We start from the raw sequence: 18,794 nt of genomic DNA on the forward strand, positions 1-18,794 counted from the left end.
GTGGTTAGGAGTACAGATTTCAAAGCCAAACAGCCTGGGTCCATAGACTTACTCTAGTACCCACCAGCTGAATAAACCTTGGACAAGTTTCTAGTCTTTGACCACTCATCTGTAAAATGGGAATAATAATAGTACCTACTTAAGGGTTGGTATGAGAATTAAATGAGATAGCACTCAGTTCCTGGTACATAGTAATGCTTTTTACAAATGTTAGCTATTATTAGTTATGCTGTTGGTTATTTCATCTTGCTTCATCACTAGGTTTCATTCTGAATACTGTATGAATTTTTATTTCAAGATTCTGAGGTAAAAGTTTATTTATATGGGGCACATGGGTGGCTCATTTGGTTAAGTGTCTGCCTTCAGCTCAGGTCATGATCTCAGGGTCCTGGGATCGAGCCCTTCGTTGGGCTCCCTGCTCAGTGGGGAGTCTGCTTCTCCCTCTCCCTCTGATGATCCTCCGCACTTGTGCTCTTTGTCTCAAAAAAATAAAGAAAACCTTGGGGGAAAAGTTTATTTATAATGCTAAGGAAAATATGTTTGTAGACAGACATGTATTTGTTTTTATGTCCTCAACTTACTGTACATAGGACATAATCCTTCAGTGTTATATTACAGTTCCATAGGAACCTGATAGTACCAAGGATTTGCAAAAAAAGAAAAAAAAAGGCGTTTCTAATCGTTTTTAATTGATTTAAGGAACATTTTTATATTGACTTGGTTTAAATTATAAATCAGAACTTGGAAACCAAGAAACCTTATCTTTATTCCTTTGCTATATAAGATTAAACCCTTAAAAAGAATTTTTTTTTTCCAGAGAATTGGGACTTAAGGGTGGGAAAATGGAAATGGAAATAAATGAATGTATTAACCATCATAATGACATCAATAATATTGTCTATTCTGAGCTTCTTATGTGCTGTAGCATATAGCCATTTGCTTAATTTCATTCTCTAGTAGTAAAAACTTCTCAAAGAAGTTATTTTAATACTTTATATTCATCAAAAGAGCATCATCTGATTATTTCAGAGAGCAAGTGAGTGAGCACTGAGTTAGTGCCTGCGAACTCTGAAGGCTGTGGTAATCTGTAGCCTGTGGTGAACCACGGCTGCTAACATGGAACAGATCTTCTAGACAAAAGGATGAGACCAATCCATGTAGAAAGTATCTTAATCAGTGACTGGTTGTCTAATGGGTCTTTTTTGTTTTCCAATTGCTTTATTATAGAAGTATGTAATTTTCTGCCAGGTTTTATTTTGAAAATTTTCAGACCTACAGAAAATGTCAAGTAGTACAGTGAATATACATATACCCTTTATCTAGATTGACTTACTGTTGACATTTTGCAATATATGCTTTATAAATAGGGTTTTTCCAAGCCAACTGAAATATGCATCATGATATTTCACTCCTTAATACCTCAACAGGTGTCCCCTAAGAACAAAGACATTCTTCTACATAACCACAATATCATTATTATACCAAAGAAATTTAACAGGAGAATATTATTGCCTAACATGCATTTCATATTATATTTTCCCCCAAAGTACACTTTAGCCTCCCCCACCCCCCGACCCAATCTAGGGTCAAACAAGAATCCTGCATTGAAAAAAATTAAATCCTACATTGCATTGAATTAGAAGTACATACACTTTTTTAGTTGAAGAATAGTTGACATGCAGTATTGTATTAGTTTCAGGTGTATAACAGTGATGATATATATACACATTATGATAGAAGTACATACTTTTTATTTTACATACTCTAAAAAAAAAAAAAAAAGAAAGACAACTTTAGGGGATCCCTGGGTGGCGCAGCGGTTTGGCGCCTGCCTTTGGCCCAGGGCGCGATCCTGGAGACCCGGGATCGAATCCCACATCGGGCTCCCGGTGCATGGAGCCTGCTTCTCCCTCTGCCTGTGTCTCTGCCTCTCTCTCTGTGTGTGACTATCATAAATAAAATTAAAAAAAAATTAGAAAGACAACTCTAGTATGGAGAGAGGCAGAGGGAGAGAGAGAAGCAGGCTAAGTACATACTTTTTAATACAGGAAGAATGAGGGCAGCCCTGGTGGCACAGCGGTTTAGCACCGCCTGCAGCCCGGGGCGTGATCCTGGAGACCCTGGATCGAGTCTCACGTAGGGCTTCCTGCATGGAGCCTGCTTCTCCCTCTGCCTGTGTCTCTGCCTCTCTCTCTCTGTGTGTCTCTATGAATAAATAAATAAAATCTTTAAAAAAAAAAAAAAGGAAGAGGGATCCCTGGGTGGCGCAGCAGTTTGGCACCTGCCTTTGACCCAGGTCGCGATCCTGGAGACCCGGGATCGAATCCCGTGTCGGGCTCCCGGTGCCTGGAGCCTGCTTCTCCCTCTGCCTGTGTCTCTGCCTCTCTTTCTCTCTCTGTGACTATCATAAATAAATAAAAAAAAATATTTAAAAAAAAGGAAGAATGAGGAGGAACATCACCTCCAATCCTAATACCCAAAGATAACCCACTGTTAACATTTTGGTTTATGTCATTAGGCTTCTTTCTGTGCATGTGTTTTTTCTTCCACATTGATATGCTATCCACATTCATGGTCCCAGGAGCTGTAGGAAAAAAAAAAAAAAAAAAAAAAACTTCCCCCAAATCCAAAAGAAAATAAAACAATTTAAACCTAAAATTTAAAGTGTTGCCTTTTGCTGGTAATGGTCCTGTGGTTGATATTAATTTCTGTCTTCTCTGTATCATAAGGGGTAAAACCATAGAACTGAAAATAAACATAATGGAATCAGAAAGTCAAAAGTTGGTTCTTTGAAAGATAAATTAGAGAATTATCTGGCTAGATTAATCATAAGAGGAAAAGGGTGATAAGTGACACTAGGAATAAAAAGAAATGTATAACTACAAATGATACAGATTTTTGAAAGAGGCGTGTCATGATCAGTTTTATGTGTCAGTTGGCTAGGCCACCATTGCCAGTTAATCAATGAAACGCTAATCTGTGTATTGCTATGAAGGTATTTTATATTCTATTAAAAGTCCATAACCCAGTGACTTTTAAGTAAATGAGGTAATCCTAGATAATCTGGGTGGGTCTGATTCAATCAGTTGAAAGACTTTAAAGAGCAGAACTGGGGCTTTCTGAGGGAGGAGAAATTATACTTGTAGACAGGTTCAGCTCAAGCCAAATTGCCTGCCTGCCCTTCCTGGAGGTCTACCCTGTGGATCTAGGATTTCAGGCTTGCCTTTCAGCCTCTATTGTGTGAATGAATTCCTTGCAATAAATCTTTTAATATATTTCTCCTACTGGTTTTGTTTCGCTGGTTGAACACTGATTAATTCAGGACTGTTATAAATAGTCCATCACGTGATGCACGGATAAACCAAAGTGATGTAACTATACAATGGAATATTTGGCAATAAAAAGAAACGGAGTACTGGTACATGTTACATCATGGATAAAATATGAAAATGTGATAAGTGAAGAAACCATTCACAAATACACGTACTATATGATTCCGTTTATATAAAATGTCCAGAATAGTCAAATCTATAGAGACCATGTTTTAGTGGTTGCCTAGAGGTACGGGTTAAGAGGAAAGAATGAGTGAGTGACTGCTTTAGGTACAGGGTTTCTTTTTGGAGTGATGAAAATGTCCTGGGTAGTGTGGTTGCACAACTGATTTACTAAAAACCACTGAATTGTATACTTCAAGTGGGTGACTGTATGGGATGTCTTCTCTGAGGCTTAAAAAACTGATTTGAAGAAAGGAATATCTGAATAGTCTGTAACCAATTTTAGAAATTTAGTCTATATTTAAAATTCTCAAAAAGAAAATACCAGGCTAGATGAATTTTTTTTTAAAGACATATTTACTTAGTGCATGGGGGTGGAGTAGGGGTACTGTGCTGAGCACAGTCTATTCCACGACTCTGAGATCATGACCCTGAGATTATGCCCTGGGTCAAAATCAAGAGTCCAATGCTTAGCCAACTGAGCCATCAAGGTGTCCCAGGCTAGATGAATTAGAAACAAGTTCTATCGGGATCCCTGGGTGGCGCAGCGGTTTGGCGCCTGCCTTTGGCCCAGGGCGCGATCCTGGAGACCCGGGATCGAATCCCACATCGGGCTCCCGGTGCATGGAGCCTGCTTCTCCCTCTGCCTGTGTCTCTGCCTCTCTCTCTCTCTCTGTGGGACTATCATAAATAAATAAAAATTAAAAAATTAAAAAAAAAAGAAACAAGTTCTATCAAATCAAGTAAAAATTCCAATCTTACCAAATTATTGAGTATAGCAACTGTCATAATTTTAATACTGAAACCTGACAAAGTTCTAGAAGGAAGAATAAAGATTTTATTTATTTGAGAGAGAACGAGTAGGGAGAGGGGCAGAGGGAGAAACACTCTCTGTGGAGCAGGGAGCCCAACTTGGGACTTGATTGCAGGACCTTGGGATCATGACCTGAGCTGAAGGCAAACGCTTAGAGCCCATCTAGAAGGAAAATTATAAACCAAAACTCACTGGTGAAAATGGATGAAAACTAAAAATTTTAGTAGGCCAGATCCTATAGTGTGTGAGGGAAAAGAAAGATACAATTTAGTTTTACCATTGACAATTCTAAGAATATACCATTGATCTAACATTGGAAAGTTAGTTAATGCTGATTATGGGACAAAAAATTGCATAGAAGGACATCTCTTTAGAGGGATTTGTGCCATTCTGTTTTTTTTGTCACTTTATGGAATTCACTGTATGTTAGCAAACTAAGTCATCCGAGGACTAAAATATGTTGATGAGGAGGATAATAAAATAAGCATAGATTTAAACTACTGGAACACTTTTTTTTTTTAAGTATTTATTCATGAGAGACAGAGAGAGAGAGAGAAAGGCAGAGGGAGACACAGGCTCCATGCAGGAAGCCCAATGTGGGACTCGATCCCGGGACTCCAGGATCACACCCTGGGCCGAAGGCAGGCACTAAACCACTAAGCCACCCAGGGATCCCCTAGAACACGTATTTAAAAAGGAATGATGCTATTGTTCTTTTAATTATAAATTGTATTTCATTTAATAGATCTCTGTCTTCTGTTTTCTCCTGGTATATTTCTCTGTTGGAATTCATGTGTTTCTGTTGTAATTGTGGATACATGTTAATCTCACCAAGAGACCCAAGTTTTTGAGGGCAGGAACCATACTGGTAGATGGTTGGCAGAGTCGACACAGTGCAAGGTTTGGAACCTGACAGGTGTAGGGTTTATATCCTGCCTCTACTTCCTCTACTACTGGAGCTATATGCTCTGGGAACCACTTAACCTCTCTGATTTTCTTTGCTCTCTGGTCTTTGTAATAAAGATGACAATTTTCTGCTCAGACCTCAGTCTCAGAGGACCTATTCAGGCCGCATCCTCGGAAGGATAGCTGCATATCACTTGCCATTTGACTTTACTTCCCCAGGCCAGCGCTGCCTTGAAAGTGCACAACTAACCTCAATATTCAGGGGCCCAGTCTCTCTCCCAGAAACCTGGAATTTGGATACAGGAGCAGAATCAGTTAAGCTGAGGAACTGAGCTTGATAGGCATGTAGAAGTGAGTGCCATAGCCATAGCAGGGGAAAACTAAAGTTGTGGAGAAGCAGGGAAATGAATGGACAGAAGAAACCCATCTAGTGAAAATGGAAAAATGGGGGGGAGGGGAATTAAAAACAAACAAAAATTGCCATGTCAGCATTATCTTAGCTGCTTTGGGGCTCTAATAACAAAAACCCTACAGAACGAAGGATGAAGAGCCAGCACTCTAATTTTTAAGGAAGAGTGTGGAGATTAATGGCAAATGAAATGTTTTGCCTTGGGTTGGAACCTGCCCTCAACCCCTAAGAGTGTTCCTTGATGAAGACAGCTGGATTGGAATTGATATAGATTGGTTTTTCTAAAGAGGGAGGAGTATTAGTGTGGTTCAATGAGATAGAGACTCTTCATGAGATCATTTCTCCCTCAAATTAAATGCTATAGCAGCTGATTAAAAATAGTAGCTGGGTATATCCGAAATATATAAAGAACTCTTAAATTCAGCATTAAAAACAAAACAAATAGTCCAATTAGAAAATGAGTAAAAGACATAAACAGACATTTCACCAAGAGGATATACAGATGGCAAATAAACATAAGATATTCAGTCTCATTAGCCATTAGAGAAATGCAAATTAAAACTATGATGAGACACCGTTACATGTCAAAGCAGCTAAAATGAAAAATAGTGACAATACCAAATGCGAGTGAGGATGTAGAGAAACTGGATCACTCATACATTGCTCGTGGGAATATAAAGTGGTACCACCACTCTAGGAAATAATTAGGCAACTTCTTTGAAAAACTAAAATGGACTTACTATATGACCAGCAGCTGCCCTCTTAGACACTTATCCCAGAGAAATGGAAACTTACTTCACACATGAATATCTCTATTCACAGCAGCTTTATTCTTAGTAGCCTCACAATCGAAACTATCCAAATGTCCCTCAATGGCTAAATGGTAAAACAAACGATGGTATATTCATACCATGGTACACTACTCAGCAACAAAATATTAACACGTACAACAATTTGGATTAATTGCAAGGAAATTATACTGACTGAAAAGAGCCAATCTCAAAGGATATTTTGTTTTCCATCCCACTGTATGAATCTATTTATATAATATTCATAAAATAATATAATTATGGAGTTAGGGAACAGATTAGTGATTGCCAGAGTTGAAGATGGAAAGGAGAGAGATACGGCGATAAAGCAAGTCTTGTGATGGTAGAGTTGAGTATCTTCATCATGGCGATGGTTTCACGAGGCTTTATATGTGTTAAAATTGCATAGAGCTATTACACAAATAAATCTGTACTGGTAAAATCTGAATAAGTTGTATGGATTGCTCCATGTTGATTTTTTGGCTTTGATATTCTACTATATAGTTGGTTAAGGTTAAAATTGGAGGAAGATGGGGGGAGGTGGGCAATAGCTGAGAATATCCTACCAATTGACTGAAAAACCCTGTGGCATTTCTAGCTAATGGCAGAGAATTTATATTCTTGACTCTCAACAGGGTTATAAACTCTTTAAGACCAGATTTTTTAAAAAAAAATTATTTATTTGACACAGAGAGAGAGAAACCACAAGCAGGCAGAGCCGCAGCCAGAGAGAGAAGAAAGCTCCCCACAGAGCAGGGAGCCCAATGTGGGACTCAATCCTAGGACCTGAGCCAAAGGCAGATGCTCAACCACTGAGCCACCCAGGTGCCCCAGAGCAGATCTATTTTTTGTATCTTCTGAGCCTGGCCCAGTGCCTCTCCTAAACAATGTTTTCCTCATTAACACTGATAAAGAATTCTGAGCCCACAATTGGGTAATCTGAATGATCTTTATCAATAAACCAAGAATAATACTCCTTATGCATTTTAAAGTCATGATTAATTTGTAGAAAAATAAAGGGATAGTAAGTAAAAAAAAACTTTATTAGGAAAGTTAACAATTTATATATAACAAACTTCTTCACTTCAAATGAATATTGGTGCACAAACAAGAAAAATATAAAGAATACCATCATAAGACCTTTTAGCAAAACAAGATCTTCTAGATTTTTTTCACAAAATATTGTGTAATAATAACAAGCTGCCTGTCAAATGAATGACTAGCTGGATGAAAATGAAAATGCCACATTTCCTTTTTGTCCTAAGAAATATACAGGTCACCTATTGATTTTTGAGTTTGAGAAAATTCATCGGTAACACCATCATCTGAAAACTCATCATCTGAGATTTCATTTATATGATCAATTCCAACATCATTAGAGTCTAGAGTGCTATCTGTGTCTTTGCATTTATCTTCTGATTCATCGAATAATTTTGAAACATCTCCCCTTGTCAATTCCTTTTCATTTGCTACTGTGGATGGAAAATGAGAAATTCTGAAATCTCAACTTCTGTGAAATCTTCAGGCAAACTTTAAAATAGTTCCTCCAGTTTCTTTTATTCCTTCTTGAAAATGAATGCAATACTTTGGGCAATAAGAAAACTGAACAGTAACCCTTTTTTTTTAAGATTTTATTTATTTATTCATGAGAGACACAGAGAGAGAGGCAGAGACATAGGCAGAGGGAGAAGCAGGCTCCCTGCGGGGAGCCCAATGTAGGACTAGATCCCAGGACCCCAGGATCACGCCCTGAGCCAAAGGCAGATACTTAGCCACTGAGCCACCCAGGCATCCCTCTTTTAAAACAACAACAACAACAACAACAACAATAAACCATTGATTTGCACCATCCTTTTAGGTGATTCCATCCTTTTCCCATATTTTTAAAAATAATTTAATTGCTTCTTATAATATAGCTAGGAAAAACTGAAGAGTATGATAAAAAGAATTCCCTAAACGATTAAATGGCAAAACCTGAGGTAAGAAAAATAAAATCAATAAGATCCCATAGTGTATCTTAAATTTGTAAAAGTGTCAATGAGTCCATATGGTAATCACTGAGATGGAATGAGTTTTATTCTATTTCTTCTTACATTAAATTTCCCTTCATTCCTTGGAAGATCTCTAAGAAAGAATTTAAGTCATGGAATATTACTTCTAACAAATACCTAGAACTCTCAAAAGAAAATAAAAATATAGGTTCCAACAGAGGTTGATGGCATCCACAGGTTAATGATGAGTTATTGCTAACTTGTTTGGGATAACAAGATTACAGAGACAAATACTGTCGGTTGCCCATCTAACAGTCATCCCCCGTTTTACTTAGTTTAATGGAACCCTCATTTTGTTTTGTAACAGCAACAGGGTCATTGATATAAGCCATTCCTCTTTATTGGCAGTTGTTGGTCTAGGGGTGTTCTAGCCAATAAAATAAGGAGAAATCTCCTTAGGTGGAAGTGGGGTGGGATCTTCCTAGAAAATTTCCCTTGCCAACAAAGGAAGACAAGTGAGATGGAAGTGGTTTTGACCTCCATTTTCCTGTGGTGTTTGAACACTTTATGTTTGGAGCTACAGCAGCCATCTGTATCAGGGTGGAGACACTAATAGCATGCTGAGAATGACTAAGGAGAAAGTTGGGAAAAACTTGGGTCCTTGTTGACATTACTGAGTTCCCAAGTCATGCCTACAGAGCCATCTCCAGACTTCTGGTTAAGTGAAACTATAAGTGTCTGCATCCAGTTTAAGCTGTGGTTCTCAACCTTGGCTGCATGTGAGAATCATTCTCAATGCCTAGGTCACACTCCAGATCAATGGGATCAGACCTCACCAGGTGGGAGCCAGGTTTCCTAGGTAATTCTAATGTGCAGCCAATTTTGAGAGACACAAGTTCAAACCACTTTTATTTTTATTTTATTTTATTTTATTATTATTTTTTTATTTATGATAGTCACACACACAGAGAGAGAGAGGCAGAGACATAGGCAGAGGGAGAAGCAGGCTCTATGCACCGGGAGCCCGACGTGGGACTCGATCCCGGGTCTCCAGGATCGCGCCCTGGGCCAAAGGCAGGCGCCAAACTGCTGCGCCACCCAGGGATCCCTCAAACCACTTTTAGTAGGGTATTTAGTTTCTCGCAGGAAAAAAAAATCTACATGATACAGTTTCTTTTCTCTCATTTTACGATTTATTTATTTTAGAGAGAGAGACAGAGTGCACAGGGTGGGGAGGGGCAGAGGGAGAGGGAGAGAGAAAAATGCAAGCCGAATCCACTGAGTACGGAACCCGATGCGAGGTTCAACATGTGGCTGGACCCCACTATTCTGAGATCAGACCTGAGCGGAAACTGAGAGTCCGAGGCTTAATTGACTGTGCCACTCAGGCACCCCCGTACAGTTTCTGATTGAAAACATTTATTTTCAGCCAGATAAAACTCAGATCCCCAAAATTGTGAAAAGATCAGAACCAGTTTGTTTTCTCATCAGCTTTGGTTCATCCATCTGTGAAACATTCATAACATTGCAGTTAATTTCCACAAATACTTGGATGACTGGCTGGGACAAATGTACAGTAGCAGTTGTGATACTAAAAATAAAAATACACCCAGAACAACAAAGAAACATGGTTTTGCACGTCTCTGCTAAGCTGTTCCATTCCTTTTGTCTTTATTATAATTTCCATTTTGCTTTTTTTAATGCCAGGATTTCTGGCAGAATGGTGGCCACCAGTCTTACCGGCAGGAGCGTCTCTGAGTTTTCCAGGTGTAAAGTAATTAACCAGAGGGTATCAGGAAACTCCTGCATGAGGAATTGTTCCATCAAGATCATAAACATCTGTCATCCCTGCTCACATCTGTGCTCTTTTTGAGAGGATAACTGAAAAAACATAAGCAAGTAAAGAAAAATAGAAACAGGGCATGGCAAAAATTTCTATTGCTCTAGTGTTTTAAGAGCTATTAAATTGCTGAATTTCTGACCACACAATTTTTTTCCTTTGTCTCTATAGATCCTATTAAATAATGGCAAATAAATGAAAATAAAAAGTAAATCTACAAAATTGATGATGAAGTGAAATGGGTGTGGAACATCCATGTATGAGATAATTGAATAAACTTAGGAAGACAAAAAAAATAGGTGATGCCCAATGAAGCAAGGGCAGGGAAACTATAGTCTAGACCAGTTCTTTTCTTAATTTGCCTAGAAGTCACCAAGGGAATGTACCTTAAACTGCAGATTATGATTCAATAGGTATAGGATGCAGCATGAAGTTCTGCATTTCTAACAAGCTCCCAGGTGATGCCACTGAAACTATTCTGGTTTGTGGACCACACATGAAATAGAGGAGAATACATAAGGAGGGGTTATGGTCCCCAAGAGGCACACCTGCCCTAAGGACCTGAGAGAAGCTGGAGTGAGATGTGGGGCTGGAGCCAATGAGATTAAGTGCAAATCTGTATTCTGTATTTCAAGGGTTGAAAGCCCATTACCTCAGGGGCCAGACAAGTAAAGGGAAGACAACTGCTGCACGTTACTATAGCATCCAAATCCACTTACTCAATCTTATAATTTTTCAGTAGACGACAGAAATCTAGAATTTATATGAAATATCCTGAATGTGTTTCATTCTTGGCAATCAATTAAAATGGAAGGCTGCTTACTAAATAAAGTAAGCAAATATTCCTATGGAGAACCAGAGCAGCACTTTCTGGCATTTGGGGGGTTTCCTGTATGCTCACAAAACCTGAGAAAGAAGGGGTAAGCCAAAGATGCCCAGACAATGACTGGTCAGGTAGTAGTGAGAAGTTGGAAAACCATGAAGATTCCATTACTGGATTTAGTGGAGGTGAAAGGTAGAATGCCCATTTCAGTATGACATGGGGAACATTCTCCACTAAATGACAGGTGGTCATGATCTTGGCCTTGTGGAAGAGGGCTCCTAGCATGCCGCTTGCTCTGCAATGACTCATGTTTACATCATCATGGAAGTGTAAATTCAATTCTTACTAGTTTTCCATTTTGTAAGATGAACTTAGACAAACCATGGACATTTGAATGGTGGTTACAAAACAGGATGAAAGTGTTATAAATTGACAATGTACAAGTAAAAAGGGGGGTGCCTGCGTGGCCAGTCAGTTAAGCATCTGACTTTGACTCAGGTCATGACTCAGGGTCCTGGCATTGAGCCCTGTGTCGGGCTTCCTGCTCAGTGGCTTGTCTGCTTCTCCCTCTCCTCTGCCCCTCCCCCCTGCTCGTGCTCACTCTCTCTCTCTCTCAAATAAATAAATAAGTAAAAAAAATTTTTTTTAAAGATTTTATTTATTCATTCATGAGAGACACAGAGAGGAGAGAGGCAGAGACACAGGCAGAGGGAGAGGCAGGCTCCATTCAGGGAGCCCGACGTGGGACTTGATCCCGGGACTCCAGGATCACCCCCTGGGCCGAAGGCAGGCACTAACCCGCTGAGCCACCCAGCGATCCCTAAATCTTTTTAAAAATAAATGAGTAAAGGGGTAGCCTTCAGATGAAAAGGAGAGGATAAAGAATTAGAATACTAACATTCTCTGCTTACAAAGTGGGAGAGCAGTCGTGTATCTTTGGAACAAAAGTAGAGACTGTAGTAGGTTTGTTGAGGACACAGAGATGATCAGCAGAAGAACAAGAATAGTGATATCACCACAGAAGAGAGGGGGTAAATGGGTTAGATTCTTGTTTTTCATAGTAGGACATTAAAGTGACATGTCTAGAGTTGAGTAGTAAGAAATAGCAATAGAAGCATATTACTTAGAGATGTATAGGTTTGGGAAGAACCCAAAGCAGAAAGGGTTGGTTAAAATATTTATTGCCTCTGAGGAGCAGAGCTAAGCATAGAACTATAGCTTCCTATTATAAAGTCATCTTTTCTATTTGATTGTTTGACCATATGTGTTGATCATTTTGATAACATATAAATGTATGTGTCTCTGTGTGTATGCTCATATATATATATATATATATATATATATATATATACTGAGTTGTAAATTATAGGAAACAAGTACCAGTTCACAGGAAGGCAGTGATTGTAAAGAAAGCACATTGAGGGCACCTGGCTGGCACAGTTGGTAGAGCATGTGATTCTTGATCTCGAGGTCATGAGTTTGAGCCCCACGTTGAGCATACAGCTTACATAAAAAGAAAGAAAGCACAGTGAACTCACACACAGTATTCCATGACTTAAAACAGTGAGACAGATAGTATGAAGCAAGCGCAGTAAAATGTTAACATTTAGGAGAGCTCATAGAAGGGTATATGAGAATTCTTTGTGCTGTTTTTGCAAATTTTCTTTAAAATTACTTCCAAATAAATGTTTTTCTTAAATCCAAAAAACCTAGTAGTTTTTCTTCCTCTTTCCCATACATGGCATTTTAGAATCTTCAGGAAATACCTATAGTCAATTCTAAGTGTGGGCTCCATTATAAAATTTTGTTTGGAATAACATCTAGACATTTGAGGGCTAAAGAAAAATAACGTGTCCCACTCTTTGCAGGAAAGCATCTTGTGTTGTCTGGTAGAGCTTCAAGATTTGCTTGACAATTGAGAGGAGCTTGCCTTAGCTTGCCTGGGGGCACTGAGCTGACCAGTGCAAAGAGCCACAGTGTCACTGTGATGTGGTCTGTGACTACCAAAGAGACAGTCTTGCACAGCCTGACAAAGGCAAGCTTGACACTGCTAGATCAGGAGTTAACATTTTCCGTTTATTGTATGACTTATATTTCTTTAAGCTGTGCCCTACACTTTGGGCAAGATTATAACCTAATTTAATATCTGTTAATAAAAGTCCAACAGTTCCTTCTCCATTTGTTTTGACAGCAAATGATTCTTGTTTAAAACACACCCTTCATTTATCAGTAGCATTTATTAATTGCTTAGCATCTGAGAGGAATTGATCTCATATCTTCTGGAACAGGGTCCTATTTTCATCCCCATTTTACAGATAAAGGGGCTGAGTTTAGAGGATAAATAACTTATGCAAGGTCATATCACTTGTAATATAGCTGTACTTTAGATTTTTCTAAGTGCAGAATAAGGAAAGGCACCTTAAAAATAAAGTCATTTACTTAGTCATTTACTTACTTACCTGGTACAAATTTAAGATCCTGGCAGAGGTGAGAGACAATCTGAGAGTGATTGTCCTTGAGTGACAGTTGATAACGATGTCTCTATTGTTAATAAGAGATTTATCAAATTAACTGGCGAGTAAGCAACTTTTTAAAAATGGTTACAAAGATTTTGTTGTAACACAGAAAAATTCATATCATGTAGAGATAAAAGAAAAAAGCAGGTTGCCAATGGAATATAACAATGTGGGGCAGCCCCGGTGGTGCAGCGGTTTAGTGCTGCCTGCAGCCTGGGGCGTGATCCTGGAGACCCTGAATCAAGTCCCATGTCAGGCTCTCTGCATGGAGCCTGCTTCTCCCTCTGCCTGTGTCTGCCTCTCATTCTCTGTGTCTCTATGAATAAATAAATAAAATCTTTAAAAAAAAAACAATGTGAAATAAAAATAATCATCATTTCCTATACAGGAAATGAAAAAAAGATTAAAAAGAAATACAGCAAGTTGATGACAAGTGTGGTGAGGTTATGGGAAATTTTAACCTTACCAAAAATAACTGTCGTTATTTTTCAAATAAAAAAAACTGTGCTTCATTATTTAAAAACATGATTAGTTTGCTTAGCGATCACAGACACATACACACACACAAAAACAAAAAACAAAAAAAACCCCACTTTAGTGAATACCAGAGTAAACGTCTTGCCTACAAGAATTCAAACAACATAAAGTCGAAAAAATTTGATTTGGAAGGATAAAGGGAATTTAAAGTGAAGAATATTTACACTTGAAACATGGAAAATTTATATACTATTTGCTAAATGGCTTGGCAATAACTTTACTGTTGTTTTGCCTTAAAGGTACTTGCCAGCCAGTTCCCAGTGGAAAGAAAGAGAAAATGTCAGGGTAGACTCTTGTGCAGGAAAATCAGATTATTTCTTGGGTCTCTCTTGATCATCAATAGTTGTTGAAACTCCTGCCTTTCCTTCTGGTCAGAAAGCCCTGGGAGTAAAACCGTTCTGCTCGGTTTGCATGGCACAAAGATACCTACCCAACTGCCTTCAAAGAGATCATGGTGGCTTTGCCTATGACTCTTTGCTCAGTATCATAAAATCCCAAGAGAAAGACCGTGTATAAATATAATATTTACTCATTTCCCTTAAGTAGGTATAATCCTAATATTTATGGAAGGTTGCAAAGAATCACTTGATGCAGGAGCCAGGTGACCATAAATGACAAAGGAAATTCACCTGAATTGGTTCAAGATGTGTGTTGCTGGGAAACTATTTCTAGGGGCAAATAATTGTATTGATTCCTGGAAAATGGTAACACTATGTAAGTGAACAGACAGGTGCAGCCACAGAAACACCAGTTAGGCTTTTTGTTTTTAAAAAGATGAAAGTCTTGTTCTTATTTTGTTTAAAGCTGATGGAAGATTTTAAGGAAAAAACGAATTATTTGCTATAATCATAATAATTATTAACAACGTCTTTTGCATTCATTATTTTTTTTTGCATCATTATTTTCAAAACAACTTTTCCCTTTTTGCAAGTGAGGAAAATGCAGCCCAGAGAGGTTAAGTATTTTCCCAAGGTCACACAGTATAGAGAAGAATTGGAAGATTTGGAATCTAGGTCTGTCAGACTTTGGCCTGGACTTTTTTCACCAGATCTGCCAAATGATCATTTCCTTGTAGTGAGAGGAAAATATTAAAATAAAATAAACAATAACAAACTTCTCTGTGGGCTCAGAGGATGTTGGACATAGTTTTAGATTCCATTTGTGGGAATTGGATGTATGTTTGCCAGTGAAAAATGTTTCCGGTGTTTTCCTAATCTAAACTAGGGGAAAACAAATAATTGAGAGCCACTTAACTTGCATGTCATTAGAGTTACTCATTCTCACCATATAGATGCTAGTATTCTTTTTTTTTTTAATTTTATTATTTATTCATGAGAATACACAGAGAGGAGACAGAGAGAGAAGCAGAGGCACAGGTGGAAGGAGAAGCAGGCTCCATGCAGGGAGCCTGACATGGGACTCGATCCGGGGTCTCCAGAGTCACACTCTGGGATGAAGGCAGGCGCTAAACCGCTGAACCACCTGGGCTGCCCCCTAGATGCTAGTATTCTTAATTGCCTCTTCACAGGGTGTCATAGAAAGATATGGAGATGCCTGAGGTGGGTTACATTCTTTTGATAAAGTCAGACAGGGGACGTGAAGGGGAGGTGAAACAAAAAAACTGCCGCAAGCAGTCACTATGCCAATATCTAAATACTGGTGGACATTAACAATATGGAAATTGCTAAGCATCCCACTGGAATTTGGTTTTAGGGCAAGGCAACAGGTGGAAGGCAAATAATGTGTGAAAGTGTCTCAATGACAATCTAGGCTCTTGGTTGTCAATCCTGGGTCTTCCAAGAGCCATCAGCGTCAGGAGTGGGGGGGCCCCTCCATTCTCCTTCCCCTGAGACAGGTGCTATATCTGGAAGAGAAACTGCCCATAACTTGGCCTTCTTTTATTCTCCACAGGGGCTAAATGGTGGGTGGGTCCAGTTGGGGCTTCATGCTATTTACTAGCTGAACAAATGATTCTGCAAAAAAAAAAACCAGTTTCTTTCTCTATTAAACGGGAATAACAATTCTTACCTCTGACGTGTTGCTTCCTGCTAAAGTTCTCTGGCCTCTTTGCCCACTAATCACTTCTGTTCATTTATTTAAACTTGGCAATTTCATAAACACTATATATGCACAACTCAGTCTAACTATTGATCTATTGATCCATCATATTATCGACCTATTAATCTATTTAGCTATCTATGTATATAACTATTAACCTACTTACCTATGTATGTATATATACTTTTGTTTTACATTAAAGCATTTTATTGCACAGGTAAAAAAAATAAAATAGGGATCCCTGGGTGGCGCAGCGGTTTGGCGCCTGCCTTTGGCCCAGGGCCCGATCCTGGAGACCTGGGATCGAGTCCCACATCAGGCTCCTGGTGCATGGGGCCTGCTTCTCCCTCTGGCTGTGTCTCTGCCTCTCTCTCTCTCTCTCTCTCTGTGTGTGTGTGACTATCATAAATAAAAAAAATAAAAAATAAAAAATAAAAAAAAATAAAATAAAAAAATAAACTTGGCAACTCATGTTGATCTGTTCTTTTCAGCTGATAACAGAGATCAGATCCTAATTTTCCCTGGGGTTTGGGCTAAGTCAAATGAAGTAAACTTTTAGATCTTGTTTAAAGGTATGTTGGCTCCTCTATAGCTGTCTTTTTTTTTTTTTGTCAATAGTTAATGTTTTAGTTTAATTTTGACACATTAAAAGGTCTAAATCTGGGAAATTTGGATTGTGGGGTAGGGCAAAGAAAACATTAGGAGTCAAGGGGAAGTGTATTTGGGGGTATTATTCTTCAGCCCATTTTATGGAATTCTCCAACTGCTGACATCCAAATAAATGCAGACTCAAATCCATAAGATCCTGCATCCAAACCGATTGGAAAATTGTGATAGTGAAAGAAAATGAGGAAAACCAGGATTTCGTTTTATTTTATTTTTTATTTTATTTTATTTTTAGGATTTCGTTTTAAATGTCTTCTGTTAGTGTTGCAAGAAGAGCTACCAATCAAGGCTTGATTAGATCAACTGCTTTGATTAGATCAGAGCTTGTCCCAGTTTTTAGATGGAAAAATTTGTGTGTTTAACTAGCAGAAACTGAATTTTCATTTAAAATGACATGAGCAGGCCTAAGTGGTGGATGGATCAGACTAAAGGGAGAGATTTCAGGGTATCTAGTAGGATATAGGAACTAGGGGAACAGTAGCAGTAAAATTGATCCTCTTCAATTATATGAAATATAGTTTTCCACACCTTCCAATTACTTCCTCCTCTGAGGCTAATAACAGTATTTCTCAAATTCCCATGTGGGCTGTTAATGACATGTTGTGCTTTTGCACAAACTATTGGAACCTTTAAAATCCAGCTTTGTTCTTATTGATTTCTCAATTGCATATCTTTCAACAGGCTTTAACATCTAAAATGGACAACAAATAACAACTGTCATTCACTGAGTGCCTAGAATCTCTCAGGCAGAGTACTAGGCTCTTACAGATGTCATTTCTTTCAACTTTAACGAAAGTCTAATATACTTACATACAGAAAAGTGCCCAAAACATAAATGGAAAGCTCAGTTAATTATCACTGTGTTGTCTCTCAACTAAGACCCTCCCCTCTCTCAAAAATAGCCAGTATCCTAACTTCTAACATCTCAGATGAGCTCTCCTTGTTTATAGAATTTATATCAATGGGATCATATCATATATGTTATATTTTAAAAAGTCATTTCAGTAACTTTGCAAGGAGGATATTGTTAGTCCCATTTTCCAGAAGATGAAATTGAAGTAGAGTGGTTAAGGGATCTGCCCAAGGTACAGAGCTTCTAATAAGTGGCTAAATTGGAATTCAACAGGCCAGTCTGAATGCCAAACTATGTTCTCTCTCTACATCATTGCCAAAATCAGAACCTGTGGCTTTCGGAGGCTCTTCCTTTCAATCTCTGCCACTGCTCACAGATTTCCATGTAAAGACTATATTTGCCTAGAGCTCAGCTGTGGCTTTCTCTTTTGGCTTGAAGGAGTGTTGTGAGGGGACATAACATGGAATGAGGGTTGAGTTTCTCTTCCTACTGGTCATTTCTTGATTTCTGTTTGATCCTTATTTAGTTAGATACCATTCTTGGCCTGGCCACAAAAGGGTCTGTTCTCTTTCATGGTTTGAATCATATTTAAATAGGTGATTACAACATACAAGGTTGAGAATATTTTTGTACACTCCTCCAAGTTTGGGGGGGTATGGAGTGACTCCTGGAGCTTTTAAAATATCCTCAGAAATAAGGACAATCATGAGAGCCAGATAGTACTTGAATGACTGAAGCTTGAATATACTGTTTAGTTTTTTTTAAATTAATTAATTATTTATGATAGTCGCACAGAGAGAGAGAGGCAGAGACACAGGCAGAGGGAGAAGCAGGCCCCATGCACCGGGAGCCCGACATGGGATTCGATTCCAGGTCTCCAAGATCGCGCCCTGGGCCATAGGCAGGTGCCAAACCGCTGCGCCACCCAGGGATCCGTTGAATATACTGTTTAAACACATGTTCCTACCATGTTAGCATTCTGAAAAGTCTCACTGTTCTTCTAAGTAAACTATATCTCCCAAACTCATTCACAAATTTTACAACTGCTTACTCCCATATAATTCTGTGTAGATTTCAA

Source organism: Nyctereutes procyonoides, unplaced genomic scaffold, assembly GCF_905146905.1.
Source record: "Nyctereutes procyonoides isolate TBG_1078 unplaced genomic scaffold, NYPRO_anot_genome, whole genome shotgun sequence".
NCBI lineage: Eukaryota > Metazoa > Chordata > Mammalia > Carnivora > Canidae > Nyctereutes > Nyctereutes procyonoides.